The following is a 16780-nucleotide window of genomic DNA, read 5'->3' as shown; positions in this document are numbered from 1 at the left end:
AAATCAGTGGAACATGAGTGTTTGTGTTGACATGTGAACATACCACACGTCAGCACACCTGTGACGGTTTAATAAGAGGAATGTGAGGGTTTAAAATTAGATATAAACGTCAACAAGGGAAAGGCATTGTGACATTTCAGGTTAAAGAAAGCACCAATATAATAAAAGAAAAAATGCCAAATAAACCATCAGTCGTAAACATTTTTTGACGTCACAAATATGACAAAAATGACACAACCCACCATTCAGAGCCGAGTAACGATATGATGTTTCCAACTAGTGACATGTGGCTTCAGCACAAATTTAAATGTACATTTTACATCAACAAATGGCCACAAAGTGCTTGAAGTTCTAGCAAATTATAAATAGTTTAACTTTACCTTCCATCACATGTTATTACATGGAACAGGCTGTACGTACACACACGCACACACAAATAATTTCCAAAAACAGGCGCGAATAGAAGATGCCGCACAGGAAAATGAAACAGCAACAAATACAGCCCCAACAATTGCAAAAACAACATAGTAAATATAGTGTCTATAGTGTCTTTGGGCTCTGTGTGTCTACTTTGCAAACTTTTGGATATACCAAAAAAGAAATATCAAGAAATATACACCAACAACTGGGACAAAAACAAAATAATTGGACAAAGAGAAAGAAAAGGACAAAGACAACTGAACAAAAGAGCAGGAAAATACAAAAAAAAGAATTGGACAGAGTGGGGATAGACAAAGAAGGCTCATTGAAATGGCTAAGGAGAGGTCAGCTCAACTGGGACGGTGAACGAACGGCGAACGAACGAACGGCCCTCCCATCACCCTTTATTGGACCATTTGACTTCTATAGGGTTGGTTTTCTAAGGCTTATATCAAAATATCAATTTATATCAAATAAATCTTTTAAGGTGAAAGCGCGATGACGTCACCACGTCACGCGGCACGAATGCGCGCCTGTGTCGTTGGAGGTATTGACTTATATAGGGCTGGTTTTCTAAGGCTGTAGGCCGCACCTCATTTTGTCAAAATAAAGTGGTATTCGGGTGGTTCCGGTATTTGGGACCGCAGGGACGGAAAGTGCAGGTACGGGGTGCTTGGCACTCCCCAGCCGGCCCGCTCTGAAGGTTCGGATCGGGACACCGGGATTCATTCCGGTCGCCCGGTCGGCCCGGAGGTGGGGGTGCGGGGCCTGTCACGGAACGTCAAAACAAACGGCCTGCCGGGGCCGCCCAAAAGTCGGGCGTGAGGGGCGCGTCCACTAATGGAACGCCTCTCGCTTCCCAGATCGAGGGCCACGTGGTCAGGAGAACCTCGTCCCTTCTGGTTGCCCTGCCGTCCCACCGGGAGCGCTGGCAGGGTGTACTTCAAACTAAGCTTAAGTGTCAAGTGTTAAGTGTTAAGTTCCTCCTTGCCCTCGCAAGGGAAAGGCTAGGGTCAAGCTCTTCCAAATTTCCAAACACTAGGAATCGGACATCTCAAATTAATTAATTAATTTGTTAACACATCTCAGTCGCCCGCGACCTCTCTAGCGCGGGCGTCGAACCAGTTCATTCCCGGTGCGGCCGGGCCGAATATCGGCCCGGACGTGGCTGAAGCCGTTGATTCCGCCATAGCCCGCTAACGCGTAGGCTCGCGCGTCCCCGGTCCGCCTGGGCTCCGCGGGTGCCCTACCGTGCCCGGCACTGCTGATCTCTCTTGCTTCCGGGAGTAGGTGCCGGTGCCCGGGGACGGAGTTCGCTGTCTAAACATGGTAGCGCTAGGCCAGTGGGACCGCCGGGACCCACGTGCACTCACAAGTTGTTCTGCGCGTGGGCGGCAGTATCAGACTGGGGCGCCCAAACGCTCCCCGGCTAAAGTTCATCCTGAAAGCGCCCAAATTGTGCGGACAAACCAAGTCAAGGGCCACGTGGTCAGGAGAACCTCGTCCCTTCCGGTCACACTGTGCCTATCGGCCGGCCTCGAAGACCGAAATTGTGACGGTGTCACCCGAAAAATGCACAAGATCAAGGACACTACACCAATGGATTTAAAAAGATGGCGGGACTGAGCCAGACGGACAAGTGTAGATTCTGCAAGACAGAAACAAAGTACTTATCACCTGCTCTCGGGATGCAAAAACTAACAGAACAACTTTACACACAACAGCACAACAAAGTTTGCAAAGAGACTCTTTGGCATATCTGCAAAAATTTAAACATCCCAGTACCAGGAAACTCATGGAAACACAAACAAAGGACAATCATTGAAAATGAGGATGTCATGCGCACATACGACCTGATGATTCCAGAGTGTGAACATAGAAAACAAAGCATTGTGTCCAGACATTGTACTCAGGAACAAAAAGGAAAATACAGCATTGATGAATGAGATATCAGTACCCAGAGATTTTGGCCTAAACAATGCAGAAATCAAGAAAATGTCAAAACACCAGGACCTAAAAAATGAGGTCAGGAGATGTTGGAAGCTGAAGAGCATCAAAATTGTACCAGTGATAATTGGAGCAACAGGAGTGATGAAGAAGAACCTCACTGAGATTTTGAAAACCATCCCCGGGAATATTACCACAAATTAACTATAACTGTAGGCAATCTGGGTTTGGTGACGATCCTGAAAAGAGAACTTGGAGCAAAACTATGAAAAAGTTGAACAGCTTGGTCCATGAACTGTGATCCCTTACCGAAGAGGAGGTGGATACTTTGGGTCCTGGGAGGACCCCGTTCTACCTCCTGAAACCCACAAATGGAGATAACAACCAACGACACACACACACACACACACACACACACACACACACACACACACACACACACACACACACACACACACAGAGTAAATTCACTTTTAATTTTACGTTTCTGTTATGTTGATAAGAGAAAGTAAATAGTTGTTGACAAACAGCACTACCCTCCCCCCAAACTCACAATCTAACTTACTGTCCAAAACGTTATGCACAAGTATCCAAATCTGGAAAGAAAAACACAAAAAGACTGAGGCATCAATCAGAAAGAAGATACATGGGGAGACACTCCAGCTAATGGTCTAATCTGAACCATTTTGTGCAGGACACCCAGGATCAAATCCCATATATAATACACATTTTCCCATTGTCTCCAAATGTCTGTGTAATTCATGTAAAGTGAATTGTATTTATATCTGTCACAACAACAACGACAACAACAACTGCAACCGTTTTATGACCATATCCCCTTTGTTTCAGGGTGTTGGTCACTGAGGGCATTCCTCCATACAGATGTATTCAATGCATCTATGTTGTGCAAACACATTCAATATCTTTCTTGACAGTTACGAATGCCTTTATATCATAGATGCCATACATGTACAAGCTCCTCCGTGAGCCTTGGATCAATATTTTAAAAAAATATCCAAGAGCCATGGATTTGTGGTGAGTTTGTCTCTAGATACAAAAATCCATTTGGAATTTTTTTTATTTAAAAAACGCAAGACCCACCAGAATTGTGGTCAGCATGGATGAAAGCTGTTTTTTTATTACAACGTTTATTTTTGTTTTATTTTTAATTCTTATTTATTTTATTATTACTTTTTATTAGAAATTACAAAGAGATGTCAGCTGTTTTGATGAGTGCAGTCAATTTTTAGCCAATTTGATTAAACATATTGGCTAAGTTGGCCAAGCACAAATAGGAAAGCAGTCTAAATGTAATCCAAGTAAAAACAGACAGTACTCCTGCTTATAGCATTACCTCTGCCAACAAAGGTGGACAGAGGTTATGTTTTCATCCACTGTCTGTTGACGTTATGTCATGTGAAAACATGTGAAAACATGTGAAAATTTTAAAAAATTCAAGTATATCGGCTGGTATTGTGTGCCATTAGCCTCTGTTGGACTTAGTCCGAAACGGGGGCTTATGGGTTGGGTCTCGTCTGTCTGTCCGTGTAGCCGCACTTTATTTTGTGATCTGATCAAAGATGGCCGACTGGTAGACTGGTGGCCATTTTAGTTGGAAAAAAAAAACCAGTATTGAACATGTCCTCAACTATCTCTCGGAAATGGATCAACCAATCTCGTTCAAACTTGGCCCAAGCACAGCACATGATGGCATACACATGCACCTCACTTTATTTAGTGATATGATCAAAGATGGCCGACTGGTAGACTGCCGGCCATTTTAATTGTAAAAAACCCTGTATTGAACACGTCAACTATTTCTATTATTTTCCTATGGTATCCATGGAAACCTCCACACATGGCTTGCCGACTTCCTATCTGGTCGCAGTCAACATGTGGCCCTGAATGGAATTCTCTCATTTCCCCTTCCTGTTCAGACTGGAGTTCCCCAGGGCAGTGTTCTGGGCCCTGTGATTTTCATTAATGATTTCATTAATGAATGATCTTCATTAATGATCTCTCCGACTTTCTGGAAAATCCTCTCTATCTCTGCTGATGACTCCACTCTCTGCCGCCCCATTCCTCATCCCTCAGATCGGCAGTCTGCAGCCTCTTCACTCGCTGCAGACCTGGACAAAATCACAAACTGGTCAAACAAGTGGAACATGTCTTTCAATCGTGACAAATCTCACACTCTCACTTTTTCTGTCCAAAAAGACCATCTGGACAACCCTCCCATCTACTTTCTCAACAATCCTCTCGAAGAAGTTCTGTCACTCAAGCTTTTGTGTGTCACAATTTGCCATGATCTTTCCTGGGAAAAACATTTCCCAGCTGGCCTCCAAAGCCAGTCGCCGACTGGGCATCCTCCGTCGTACGAAGTCCTTTCTGGGCACTTCTGAGCTCCTCACAACATACAAGGCTTGCATCCACAGCTCAATGGAATACTGCTCTCCCCTCTGGGCTGGTGCTCCTGCCTCACACCTAGCTCGGTTTCACGTGGTTGAAACCAAAGCTTTCAGAATCATTGGTATCTCCCATGATGAAGCTGATTCTGGGGGCCTTTCTCTCTCTCTCTCACCACAGGCAGGTTGGTGGTCTTTCTGTCTTCTACCAACTCCTCTCCGGCCTAACTCACCCTGCTCTGTCTGTGCTGTGTTCCCCAAATTTTCCTGCAGGATGGACAAGATCTGCCAGCAACCCTCTTCTGACGAAACTACCAAAATAAAGAATCTCTGCTCACCTTCACTCTTTTATTCCTCTTTTTTCCTGACTTTGGAACAAACTCCCACACTCTCTTCAATCCCACTCCTCCCTCCAGGTCTTTAAAACAGCTGTTCACCACCATCTATTATCTTCCCCCATCCAAAACCTTGATATTTTCTACCCCGTTAAAACATCCCAAATCCACCTCTTTCAATCTCCAACTTCTTTCCTGCAATTCCAAGTCGTGTTCATTTGCTTTATACTGTCTACCCCTTTCCTCCCTCCCTTGCCCCCCCCCTCCCTCCTCACCCCCATCGGCCCTCTCTCTTCCAGAGATCGACCGACGTCCCTGTTCTCTACTGTTGGTGTGCTTGTGTGCTTTCCTCTCTCTTGCCCTCTTGTCTCCCACTCGCTTTATTTAATGTATGTTTTATGGGTCTGCGCCTGTTGTCGTGTGTAATACGTTAGCTCTTACAAGAGCTTTGACTCTGTATACAAAATATATATGTATACATATTTGATTTACCGATCATGTTCAAACTTAGCGAAATTATAATGATGACGGCCTACATATGCACGTCATGTATTTTCGAGATGAGATCCAAGATGGGAGACTTGCAGCCAATTTATTACTTAAACATGTCCCCAACCATTTATCGACATGCATGGACTGATTTGGTTCAAACTTGGCACAAACACAAAACATGAGAGTATACATATGCAGAAGATATTGTTTAGTAATATTGCAAAATTGCTAAAACCATGGGGGCTATGATATTTTATGTCTTTTTCTCTTTGTTCTGTCTGTCTGTCTGTATTTCTGTTTGTCAAAAGCCTGCAGGTCACATTTTTACTCCAATCTTCACAAAACTTCACCATCTGGTGGAGATGGTCATAAGCAAGAAGCCTATTGTCTTTGAGGGCGAAAAGTCAACAACTTTTTCAATTTTTTAAAATCCTCAATCGTCATCCAATTGACTTGAAATTTGAAGATTATTTGCAGAGCAGGTCACCGAGTTCAACCACCAAACTGTTTTTGAGGTAAATGTAGGTCAAAATTGCTAAAATTGTCAATTTTTATCTGATCGACTTGAAATTTGATTTATTTTTAACGTCAAATTTGTTTTAGGGACCTTTCCAATATCTTGCTCTGCACAACATCTTTCTGGTTTGTCTGGTTGTCTGTTTGTCTGTCAATGAACCAGGATATCTCAAAGTTGTGGACGGATTCAGACAAAATTGGGTGGAGAGGTCGGGTGCATGACAAGGACGAAACGATTTGCTTTTGGTGAAGATCCGGATCCGGATACTATAATTTTTTTTTACATGATTCTTTACCATTGAGAGGTGGGTGTAAAAACGATATATAGCAAAATATCTCAAAAAGTCATGGATGGATTATGACAAAACTTGGTGGATGAGTTGGTTAGACGACAAGAACAAGCAAGATTAGATTTTGGTTCAGGTTTCGATCCAGATATGGCTCATCAGTAGGATACAAAATGTAAACTGTTCGCTTGGCGGAGGTATGCGCTCTACCGAGTGCCCTTCCAGTTGCAAATTGCATTAACCTACAATTGAAGATAAGTGTCAAAAGACAGGCAGGTCAATGAGCAATAGAAGTGAACTCAATGACAAGTCAGCCAACCTGTTTGTCTGCAAGCTATGCAAATCAAATAATGCTTATATAGTGATGCAACTCTTTGGGAACATATGCATTTATATTCTCATTCTTAATCATCAAACGTATTACAGCTGCTGGTATGACCACTGTGTGGTGTACACCATTTGTGCCGCAGCAACTCCACAAGACTATATACAGTCACGTGAAAAAGTAAGTACACCCCATGTAAAGTTTTGACCTTTTCAACATATTTCAATATACAGCTATTTGATCTTCATTTCAACAATATTGATAGATAAAGGTGATATAATATAACAAATATCATGAAACATTTCCATTTTGTAGTCCATTGTATAATTTAAATAAACATAAATGCAAATTTCGCATGTGGAAAAAGTAAGTACACTCCTACATTTATCACGACTTCAAATACCTAAAATTAGAATCAGGTGCACCAGCTCAGGTGCAAATGATTAGAACATCGTTAGAGAGGATCTTGGAGGAACCTGTCTTATTTAAACCTCAGACAATTAGTTTGGTTTGCTCTTTGTTGTTGAAGTGTGCGGCGTCACCATGCCTAGATCAAAAGAGCTCTCTGAGGCCTTCAGAAAGAAGGTTATAGATGCCTACGAGTCTGGGAAGGGATTTAAAAAGATCTCCAAACAATTTGAAATCAATCATTCGACTGTCCGGAAGATCATCTACAAGTGGAGAAGATTCCAAACAACTGCCTACTTGATCGGGCCTGGCCGCCCCAGCAAGTGCAGCCCGAGAGCAGACCGCAAGATTCTGAAAGAAGTCTCTAAGAACCCCAGAATGTCATCACGGGACCTACAGGTAGCTCTTGCCATTGTTGATGTCAAAGTGCACGAGTCTACCTTTAGAAAGAGGCTGCACAAATTTGATCGACATGGGAGGTGTGCCATGAGGAAACCTTTGCTGTCCAGAAAGAACATCAGGGCAAAACTAAAGTTTGCCAATGAACACCTAGGCAAAGACCACCATTCTGGAACAATGTGCTCTGGACAGATGAGTCAAAGGTAGAGCTATTTGGCCACAGTACCAGAGGACATGTTTGGCGAAAACCAAAGACAGCATTTGACCACAAGAACCTGATACCAACTGTAAAGCATGGTGGTGGAAATATTATGGTTTGGGGCGGCTTTCCTGCATCAGGGCCTGGGCAGCTCACCATCATAGAATCCACTATGAATTCTTCATTGTATCAGAGGGTGCTTGAGGATAATGTGAAGCCATCTGTCTGAAAGTTGAAGCTCAAGCGAAGGTGGACCTTGCAACATGACAATGACCCTAAACATACCAGTAAATCCAACAAGGAATGGCTGAAAAGAAAGAAATGGAGGGTTCTGGAATGGCCAAGTCAAAGCCTGGATCGAAATCCCATCGAGATGTTGTGGGGGGATTTGAAACGAGCTGTGCATGCAAGAAACCCCTCAAATATCGCACAGCTGAAAGAATTCTGCATGGAGGAGTGGGCAAAAATTTCTCCCAGTCGATGCCAGAGACTGGTAGACAGTTATCAGAAACGCCCACTTGAGGTTGTTTCTGCCAAAGGGGGCAATACCACCTATTAGAGCCAAGGGTGTACTTACTTTTTCCACATGCGAAATTTGCATTTATGTTAATTTAAATTATACAATGGACTACAAAATGTAAAGGTTTCATGATATTTGTTATATTATATCACCTTTATCTAACGATGTTGTTGAAATGAAGATCAAATAGCTGTATGTTGAAATATGTTGAAAAAGTCAAAACTTTTCATGGGGTGTACTTACTTTTTCACGTGACTGTGTATACACACACACACACACACACACACACACACACACACACACACACACACACACACACACACACACACACACACACACACACACACACACACACACACACACACACACACACACACACACTCATCCCATCTCTTCCATTATCTTATCTATCCTCCCGCTCTGTGTGTCTACTCTGTCAAGAACCATAAAAGATCTATCCAATTTCAAGAATGCATTTTCAAACTTGTCTCCATCCTCTAAAACATGGTGGCGCCTTGTCAAGGTGGCGCTTGTCAAGACTTGCACACTCTGCTCTCTCCGTGCTTTGTCAACCTCAGGTTTCCACAGGACTCATACGGTCCACCAGCAACCCCCTCCTCGTGAGACTGCCTAAATCCAGAAGCAATGCTCACCACTCATTTATTCCTTTTTTCCCCCGCCTTCGGAATCACCTTTCATACTCTCTGCAATCTCACCATCTCAAATCATCCCCCATCCAAAATCATGATCTCTTCTACACCTGTTAGACGACCACCAACCAGCCCTCCCAAATATTTTGCTTATGCATCCATTTTGTCCACCCTTTGCGAGCTCCCTTACCACTCATCATTACCTACATCCTTTGTTTGTCCGTCTCCATCTATTTTCTCCCTCCACCCTGCTGTTGGCATTTCCCCTTTCTTCTGCTGTTCCCTTTGTTATGTTGTGTCTTGATTTGTTCTGTGTCATAGCTCTTCCACAAGCCTAAAGCATGTAGTAAAAAGGAAAAAATTTTTTACCCCAATTCAATCAATGCTTCCACATTCGCGGATTCTCGACATTAGTGGATTCGACATTCGCGGCATTCTCCAAGAACATATCCCCTGCGTATTCCGGGGTCCAACGGAATGTATGCGTGTGTATATGTATATGTATCATTTTTTCCATATAAAAGTCAAAACTTTGAGGTCAATTCAAATTACAAAGAGATAATAATGAAGCAGTAGCTTCAGTAATGGAGTGGTGGAAGAATGTGAAGGAGTTAAAATATTGTATGGACACTGTTCATATGAATGAATGAATGATATTTAAGAATTTATAATAGTTTAAGAGCTGTTTATAACTGTTAGCATTCTCACGAGTAAATGTTCATCATCATTGTGCAATTATTACTTGCCATACAAAGTTTAAAAACGCATACTTCATATGGAAATGAAGAGAGTGTGTGGGATATGTGGTGGATGGGGTTTCGATCGGTACATAATAAACAGATGGTGCTGCGCAGCTCATTGCCAAAAATAAATCATTCATGAGTACATGTGAACCACTCAAGACCGGTTTTACACCATAAAAAAAGATTAACGTGCAATTTATGGATATGGATGGAAGCATTGGGGATCGCCGGCCCTTGCTCCCACACTGTCCTTGCTCCCATGCAGTCACCCTCATCCCAACCTCCTCCCTCATCATCCAAACCCCTGTATACGCTCTCTTGCAGTGATGCTTGTCGTAATACTATGAAAAAATATATATATATATATAAATGCTGTCTCAAGTCTGCAATATGTAATTAAAGCGTTCATTTTTGCACCGAGCTTGCACACAGGTGGGGATCACTTGAGCACAGTTCATTAATCTCCTGCAATTAGAACATCAACATGTTCAGCGATTCATACTTCAACTACTCGCAATATTTCCACTTGAGCAGCAATTTACGACGAAACTTTTTGCTCCATCAAAAGGAATACCAAAAAAAAAAATTATAATTATTTCACCCACATTTAAACACTCAGCAATTTAGCAAATAATTAATGAGCTCAACAGTCAAGATGTTTAAAACTAGTCCTAATTGATCAGCAGATTAAGGATAATTTGCCATAACACTAATAAAATTCAGATCTGCTGCATTATTGATAGGATGCAGGTGCAACAAAGCTCTGGAGCTCTATTAGTACTGTGTGCCTCTAATGATCCATGCAAACTAAGAGTAAAAACATTGCGCCTTCCGCCATTGTTAATTTCATTGTCTGTGGTAATGTACTAATAGTCCCTGATAATGGTTTACAACTTTTGCAATCACTAACTACAACGGCACTCCGTGGAGCGCATACCTCGGCCAGCGGATCTGGATTCAGACCTGAACCAAAATCTAATCGGCTTGTTGTTGTCAACGAACCAACTTGCACACAGAATTTAGTCATAACTCGCCCATAACGTTTTTGAATATCATGTTATTTATCGCTTTTCGAACTATCTCTCAATGGTGAAGAATTAACGTAAATAATTAAATAATTCTCATATCCGAATACATATTCAGATATTCACCAAAATTAAATCGAATCGTCCTTCTCACACACTTAACATGTCCACCAAGTTTCGTCCAAATCCGTCCACAACTTTTTTGAGACATCCTGCTATGTATCGTTTTTGGCCCTATCTCCCAATGGTGAAGAATCACTTAAAAACTTCTAGTAGCCGGATCCGAATCCGAATCTTCACAAAAATGTAATCATTTCGTCCTTGTCACATACGCTACATCTCTACCAAGTTTCGTCCAAATCCGTCCACAACTTTTTGAGATATCCTGCTATGTATCGTTTTTGGCCCTAACTCCCAATGGTGAAGAATCACTTTAAAACTTCTAGTAGCCGGATCCGAATCCGGATCTTCACCAATATCGAATCATTTCGTCCTTGTCACATATGCTACATCTCTGCCAAGTTTCGTCCAAATCCGTCCACAACTTTTTTGAGATATCCTGCTATGTATCGTTTTTGGCCCTATCTCCCAATGGTGAAGAATCACTTAAAACCTTCTAGTAGCCGGATCCGAATTCGGATCTTCACCAAAATCTAATCATTTCGTCCTTGTCACATATGCTACCTCTCTGCCAAGTTTCGTCCAAATCCATCCACAACTTTTTGAGATATCCTGCTAAGTATCGTTTTTGGCCCTATCTCCCAATGGTGAAGAATCACTTAAAACCTTCTAGTAGCCGGATCCGAATCCGGATCTTCACCAAAATCTAATCATTTCGTCCTTGTCACATACTCTACCTCTATGCCAAATTTCATCCGAATCCGTCCACAACTTTTTGAGATATATTGTTCACATTCACAGACAAACAGACAGACAGGGGTGAGAACATAACCTCCAAGGTTTTTCAAAGTGATAATGAGGCGATTTGTGTTCTGCAATGTTCAAGTATATAATTAAATTTAAATAGAATTAAGATTGTAAAAGTCATAAATAAATCAATTCTGAAATTTACCACCATTGACGCAGTGTCTCTTACACCAACACGATACATTCATTTTTAGTGCTTGTTGTTTGTCATTTATGACATCCTTAAAAACAGTAGGTTTCCTGTTTGGAATGATTTCAATTTTGTTTGACTGCCAAGTAGGTAGGCAGAATATTTAAAAAAATCACTCCTCTCTGCGCATGTGCAATCGGGACAAATCCATAGAACGTAGGTACAACGGCAGGTTTGTTTAGATTCATGCTCCGATTCGTTTTCAGACAGACGGACGGACGGACGGACAGGAACCAATTGCTTAACCCTGCTTTTCGCTTGGCATGCATGGGGAAACAACAGTTTAATTAAGATCCAAATACCTTTAGAAAATCAAATCCAGGAAATCAAGTCTTCTTCTGCTTCTTCAATGGCCCCAATTATTCCCTCCTTGCCAAGTCGGCCGAAGAATGGTTTAGGCCCGAGTCTTTTGCGAAGTTCCACTGAAGGTGAATTGATGACAGTAATTTGGCATTTGTTCAAGGTGCCGGAGATAACTCGCCTACTCTTTGTGAAAGACACCCTGGGATCTTTAACGTCAAAGTAGTGCAAGCAGATGTGACATCGAACTTAACGTCGTTCGTCCTTCCGAGGGATAGCGCACTTTGTGATGCAAATAGCGCACTTTGTGATTCATGTGTGTGTGACCCAGATTCACTTTTCTTTTTTTTGAAATACCAACTTCTTTCCTGGAAGTCCTTGGTGTCCTTGGTGTCCTTGTGTTTTATACTTCTCCCACCACCACCCTCCCCCTTTCCCATGCCTCCTCCCCCCAAGTCCTCTCCCTCCCACAGATCTCCTGATGTCCCTGCTCTCAAATGTTGTGTTTGTGTGCTTCTCTTCCCATCTTGTCTACTGCTCCCCTTATTATATGTTTTGTGTGTCTGCTTGATTTTTTTGTGTGATAAATGTTAGCTCTTTCACGAGCCTCGATCCTGTAATTTTTCTTGGGAAAACCACATTTCCAAGCTGGCCTGCAAAGCCAGTCGCCGACTGGGCATCCTCCGTCGTGCGAAGTCCTTCCTAGGCACACCTGAGCTCCTCACCACATACAAGGCTTTCATCCGCAGCTCAATGGAATACTGTTCTCCCCTATGGGCTGGTGCTCCTGCCTCACACCTAGCTCGGCTTCACGCTGTTGAAACCAAAGCTTTCAGAATCATTGGAATCTCCCGCGATGAAGCTATCTCCGAGGGCCTTTCACTCACTCACCGCAGGCAGGTAGGTGGTCTTTCTGTCTTCTACCGACTCCTCTCCGGCCTTGCTCCCCCAGCTCTCTCTGTGCTCTGTCCCCCAAATATTCCTACAGGTCGCACAAGATCTGCCAGCAAGCCTCTGATGGTTAAACTGCCGAAATCTCGACTCTCTGCTCACCTTCACTCCTTCATTCCTCTTTTCTCCCGCCTCTGGAACAAACTCCCACACTCCCTTCAATCCCACTCCTCCCTCCAGGTCTTTAAAACAGCTGTTCACCACCATCTCTTATCTTCCCCCATCCAAAACCTTGATCTTTTCTACCCCCGCTAATTCACCCCAGATCCACCTTGTTTGAAATTCCAACTTCTTTCCTGGAAGTCCTGGCAGTGTCCATATGTTTTATACCTCTCCCACCGCCCCCTTCCCATGCCCCCCCCCCCAAAGCCCTCGCCCTCTCTCAGATCTCTCGATGTCTCCATGTCTCCATGTCTCTCGGTCCCTGCTCTCAAATGTTGTGTTTGTGTCCTTCCCCCTCTCTCCCCATCTTGTCTACCGCTCCCGACGTTATATGTTTTATGTGTCGGTTTGTCTTTGTGTGATTAATGTTCGCTGTTTCACGAGCCTCGATCTTGTATACAAAAAAAAAAAAAAAAGGCCCTGCATGTGAAGCACTAATCCGACACTTTATGTTCCAGGGTCGAATCAAACCAAGAGTAGACATTGCAAAGGTAAGTGTAGTGTAACTGCTGCACCATCCTGTAGGAGAGCATGAAACCAAGTAAATGAAGTCACAACAAAGCTTTCCAAACCATCACAATTTGTCGGTAATAATGTATCATGCTTTTCAGTTAAATCATGGCAAATTACATTCAAATGTGAAAAGTTAAGCATCATTACATGGGAAAAAGTCATCGTTTGTAAAACGACCTGCGTCCACCTTTCATGAGGTGCTAAGTTGACGATCATTAGTTCCACAGCGTGGTACCAGAAATCCAGGCAGGTCGAATTTAGCCAAGAAGAATCAAATAAATAAGTGTGCGTCAAGGCCTTATACAGGCCTGACTGTTATTAACATACGTGTCAGCTGTGGGGACTGGCTGCTGTCTGTACTTGAAAATGAACGCCACAAGGTTGCGTCTGGAATTCCTGACACACGTGATCGTCCCAAGGCGCATGCGAAATAACACAATGTATTTTGCACCTCTCGGGTGGTACAGTGCAGCATTCATCTCGCCCGACGAAGCCGCACACCCTATTCTTACTCCGTGCTTGTTTACATTGAGCAGGATGGGGAGGGCCAGGTCGGGTGATCATTTCAATTCCATCAACGTTCTGTCAGAGCCGGGAGCCTCTTACAGAGCCAACGGTCTTTTTACTGTCCGTCTCCCGCAGAGCTTTGGTGTGCATAAATCTGCCTCTCCTCTCGATATCTGCACAATGGACAGTGCACTTAGAAAATGAACACCTTCCAGCTCATCGCTTGACCTGCACAATCGATGCTACAAGCGTCCTCCATAAGTATCATCGAAAGACATTCAAGCGAAATTTTAAAATGCCGAAATCACCTCTCCACCTCCTTTTAAGCATTATAACCTGTAACTAAGTGAGAAAACCATAGGCCTGATAACAAAAAGACTGCCCACCAACAACAGCAAAGCCCACATGCCTGAACGGGGGAGGAGAGAGAACCGAACAGAACAACGCGTCTTATTCACGACTCCAAGATTGCTTCGCGTCCTCATCTGAAAGATGGGCCTACAAGCAATCACGACCAAATGTCTTTTCCAAGAGCAACTCCAAGGTTATATTACCACCAACCGATTCCTTGGCACATTCCCGTCCAGAAGAATCATTTCCATCAGCTGGTGCTCGGGGCGGAGGAACAGCGTGCACAAAGAACCTATAGAAACTGGTGATCCAGATGGATCAGCAACTACCATTGGTGGCGAGTACACAAGAACAAATATATCGAAATTCATTTGCACAACTATGGTTTGGAAATAGAATCTTGGCTTCTTATTATAAATTTAAAAACTAGAACGGCATTCGGTAGAGCGCATGCCTCCGCAAGGTTGAACAGTTTACGTTTTGTATCCCAATGATAGGCCAGATCTGGATTCGGACCTGAACCAAAATCTAATCGGCTTGTTCTTGTCACCTAACAAACTCAACCACCAAGTTTAGTCACAAATCATCCATAACCTTTTAAAATAACATGTTATATATCGCTTTCGCCTGATCCCTCAATGATGAAGAATCACTTAAAAATTAAATAATTCTCGTATCCGAATCCATATTCAGATCTTGTTAGACACACACACCCAACCTGTCCACCAAGTTTCATCCAAATTTTTCCACAACTTTTTGAGATATCCTGCTATGTATAGTTTTTGGCACGATCTACCAATGTTGAAGAATCACTTAAAAAATTAAAGTAGCCGGATCCGAAACCGGATCTTCACCAAAATCTAATCATTTCGTCCTTGTCACATATGCTACATCTCTGACAAGTTTCGTCCGAATCCGTCCACAACTTTTTGAGATATCCTGCTATGTATTGTTTTTGGCCCGATCTCCCAATGTTGAAGAATCACTTAAAAAATTCCAGTAGCCGGATCCGAATCCAGATCTTCACCAAAATAGAATCATTTCGTCCTCGTCACATATGCTACCTCTCTGCCAAATTTCGTCCGAATCCGTCCACAACCTTTTGAGATATCTTGTTCACAGACAGGCAGACAAACAAACAAAGACAGACAGGGGTGAAAACATAACCTCCTCCATCCACCTTTGGTGACGGAGGTAAAAGATATTTTACAGATCTTTGTGTTGCGGCCCAGTGTATGCAAGTCGATACCCACAACATAATTTCATGGGTCATTGAAAATGCATGCAGGAACATCTAGTCCATCTCATTTTCCCCTCTAGAACGAAAGGCTTTTTATTCAAAGTAAAAATTGCGATAGGAAAGAGTGTTTCTCCCACCAACAACGCAACTGTTTCATAAAAAAAAAAAAACATTACTTCATGGTTCTTCGCAATTCAAGGGAGTAGAGTAAAAATTCATCAAAAACTTCTGAAATGTAAGGCCGTCAAGGTTAACTTGATTAAATAAAAAATATAGCCCGAGGAAAGTAAAATTAAAATATATATATATATACGAACAACGATATACAATTTGTAAATCCTACATTCAGTTCAGTTCTTCTCGAATAAATCTGATGAGACCAAGGGAGCACATTAATATGAAACAAATGTGGGAGATGAAAAAGTTGTGAGGTTTGTAAGGCTGTTCTGCATAATATGCACATGTGTCGTCTGTTGTTCCGAGCATTTTGGGTCTTGTTGTAAAAAACCTTTTTTTCTTCATGCAAAGACATGTCTGATTAGAATGTCCTTCATATATATATATATATATATATATATATATATATATATATATATATATATAGATATATATATAGATATATATATATATATATATCTATCTCTCTCACATTCAGATATAACACAGACTTATGTGAGGGCAAGATATTTAAGTTATTAAGGTAAAATATACAATCCTCAAGTTGGTACACAATGACCTTTTCTCACCAACAGGAGGAAATTATAAACAGTTGGAATAAAAACAGGTGGCCTTTCTGAAGGCTGTATTAACATCCACATGGCAACCTCTTACACGACTGCAAATAGCTGCCCCCTAACCAGATCCGCCAGCTTAACCATAAAACTGTAAGGCTGTGTTGCGGAAAGGCATTAAAAAAAGGGTAGGAGGGAGAGGGGGGTTGTTGGAGGAGGACAGAAGTCAGGAGGGTC

General features: G+C 42.5%; 1 protein-coding gene across 7 annotated transcripts in view; it reads right to left on the bottom strand.

Annotated features, from left to right (window-relative positions):
• The window catches only part of LOC137420684 (putative JmjC domain-containing histone demethylation protein 2C), a 324770-nt gene that overhangs the window by 274879 nt on the left and 33111 nt on the right, over positions 1–16780 (bottom strand). The gene's annotated exons all lie outside the window — the stretch shown is intronic.

The sequence above is a fragment of the Myxine glutinosa genome, chromosome 2 (genome assembly GCF_964187855.1).
Source record: "Myxine glutinosa chromosome 2, kmMyxGlut1.1, whole genome shotgun sequence".
In the NCBI taxonomy this organism is placed as follows: Eukaryota; Metazoa; Chordata; class Myxini; order Myxiniformes; family Myxinidae; genus Myxine; species Myxine glutinosa.
The sequence above is the reverse complement of the archived record's forward strand: the minus strand, read 5'-3'. Positions and strand labels throughout refer to the sequence as shown.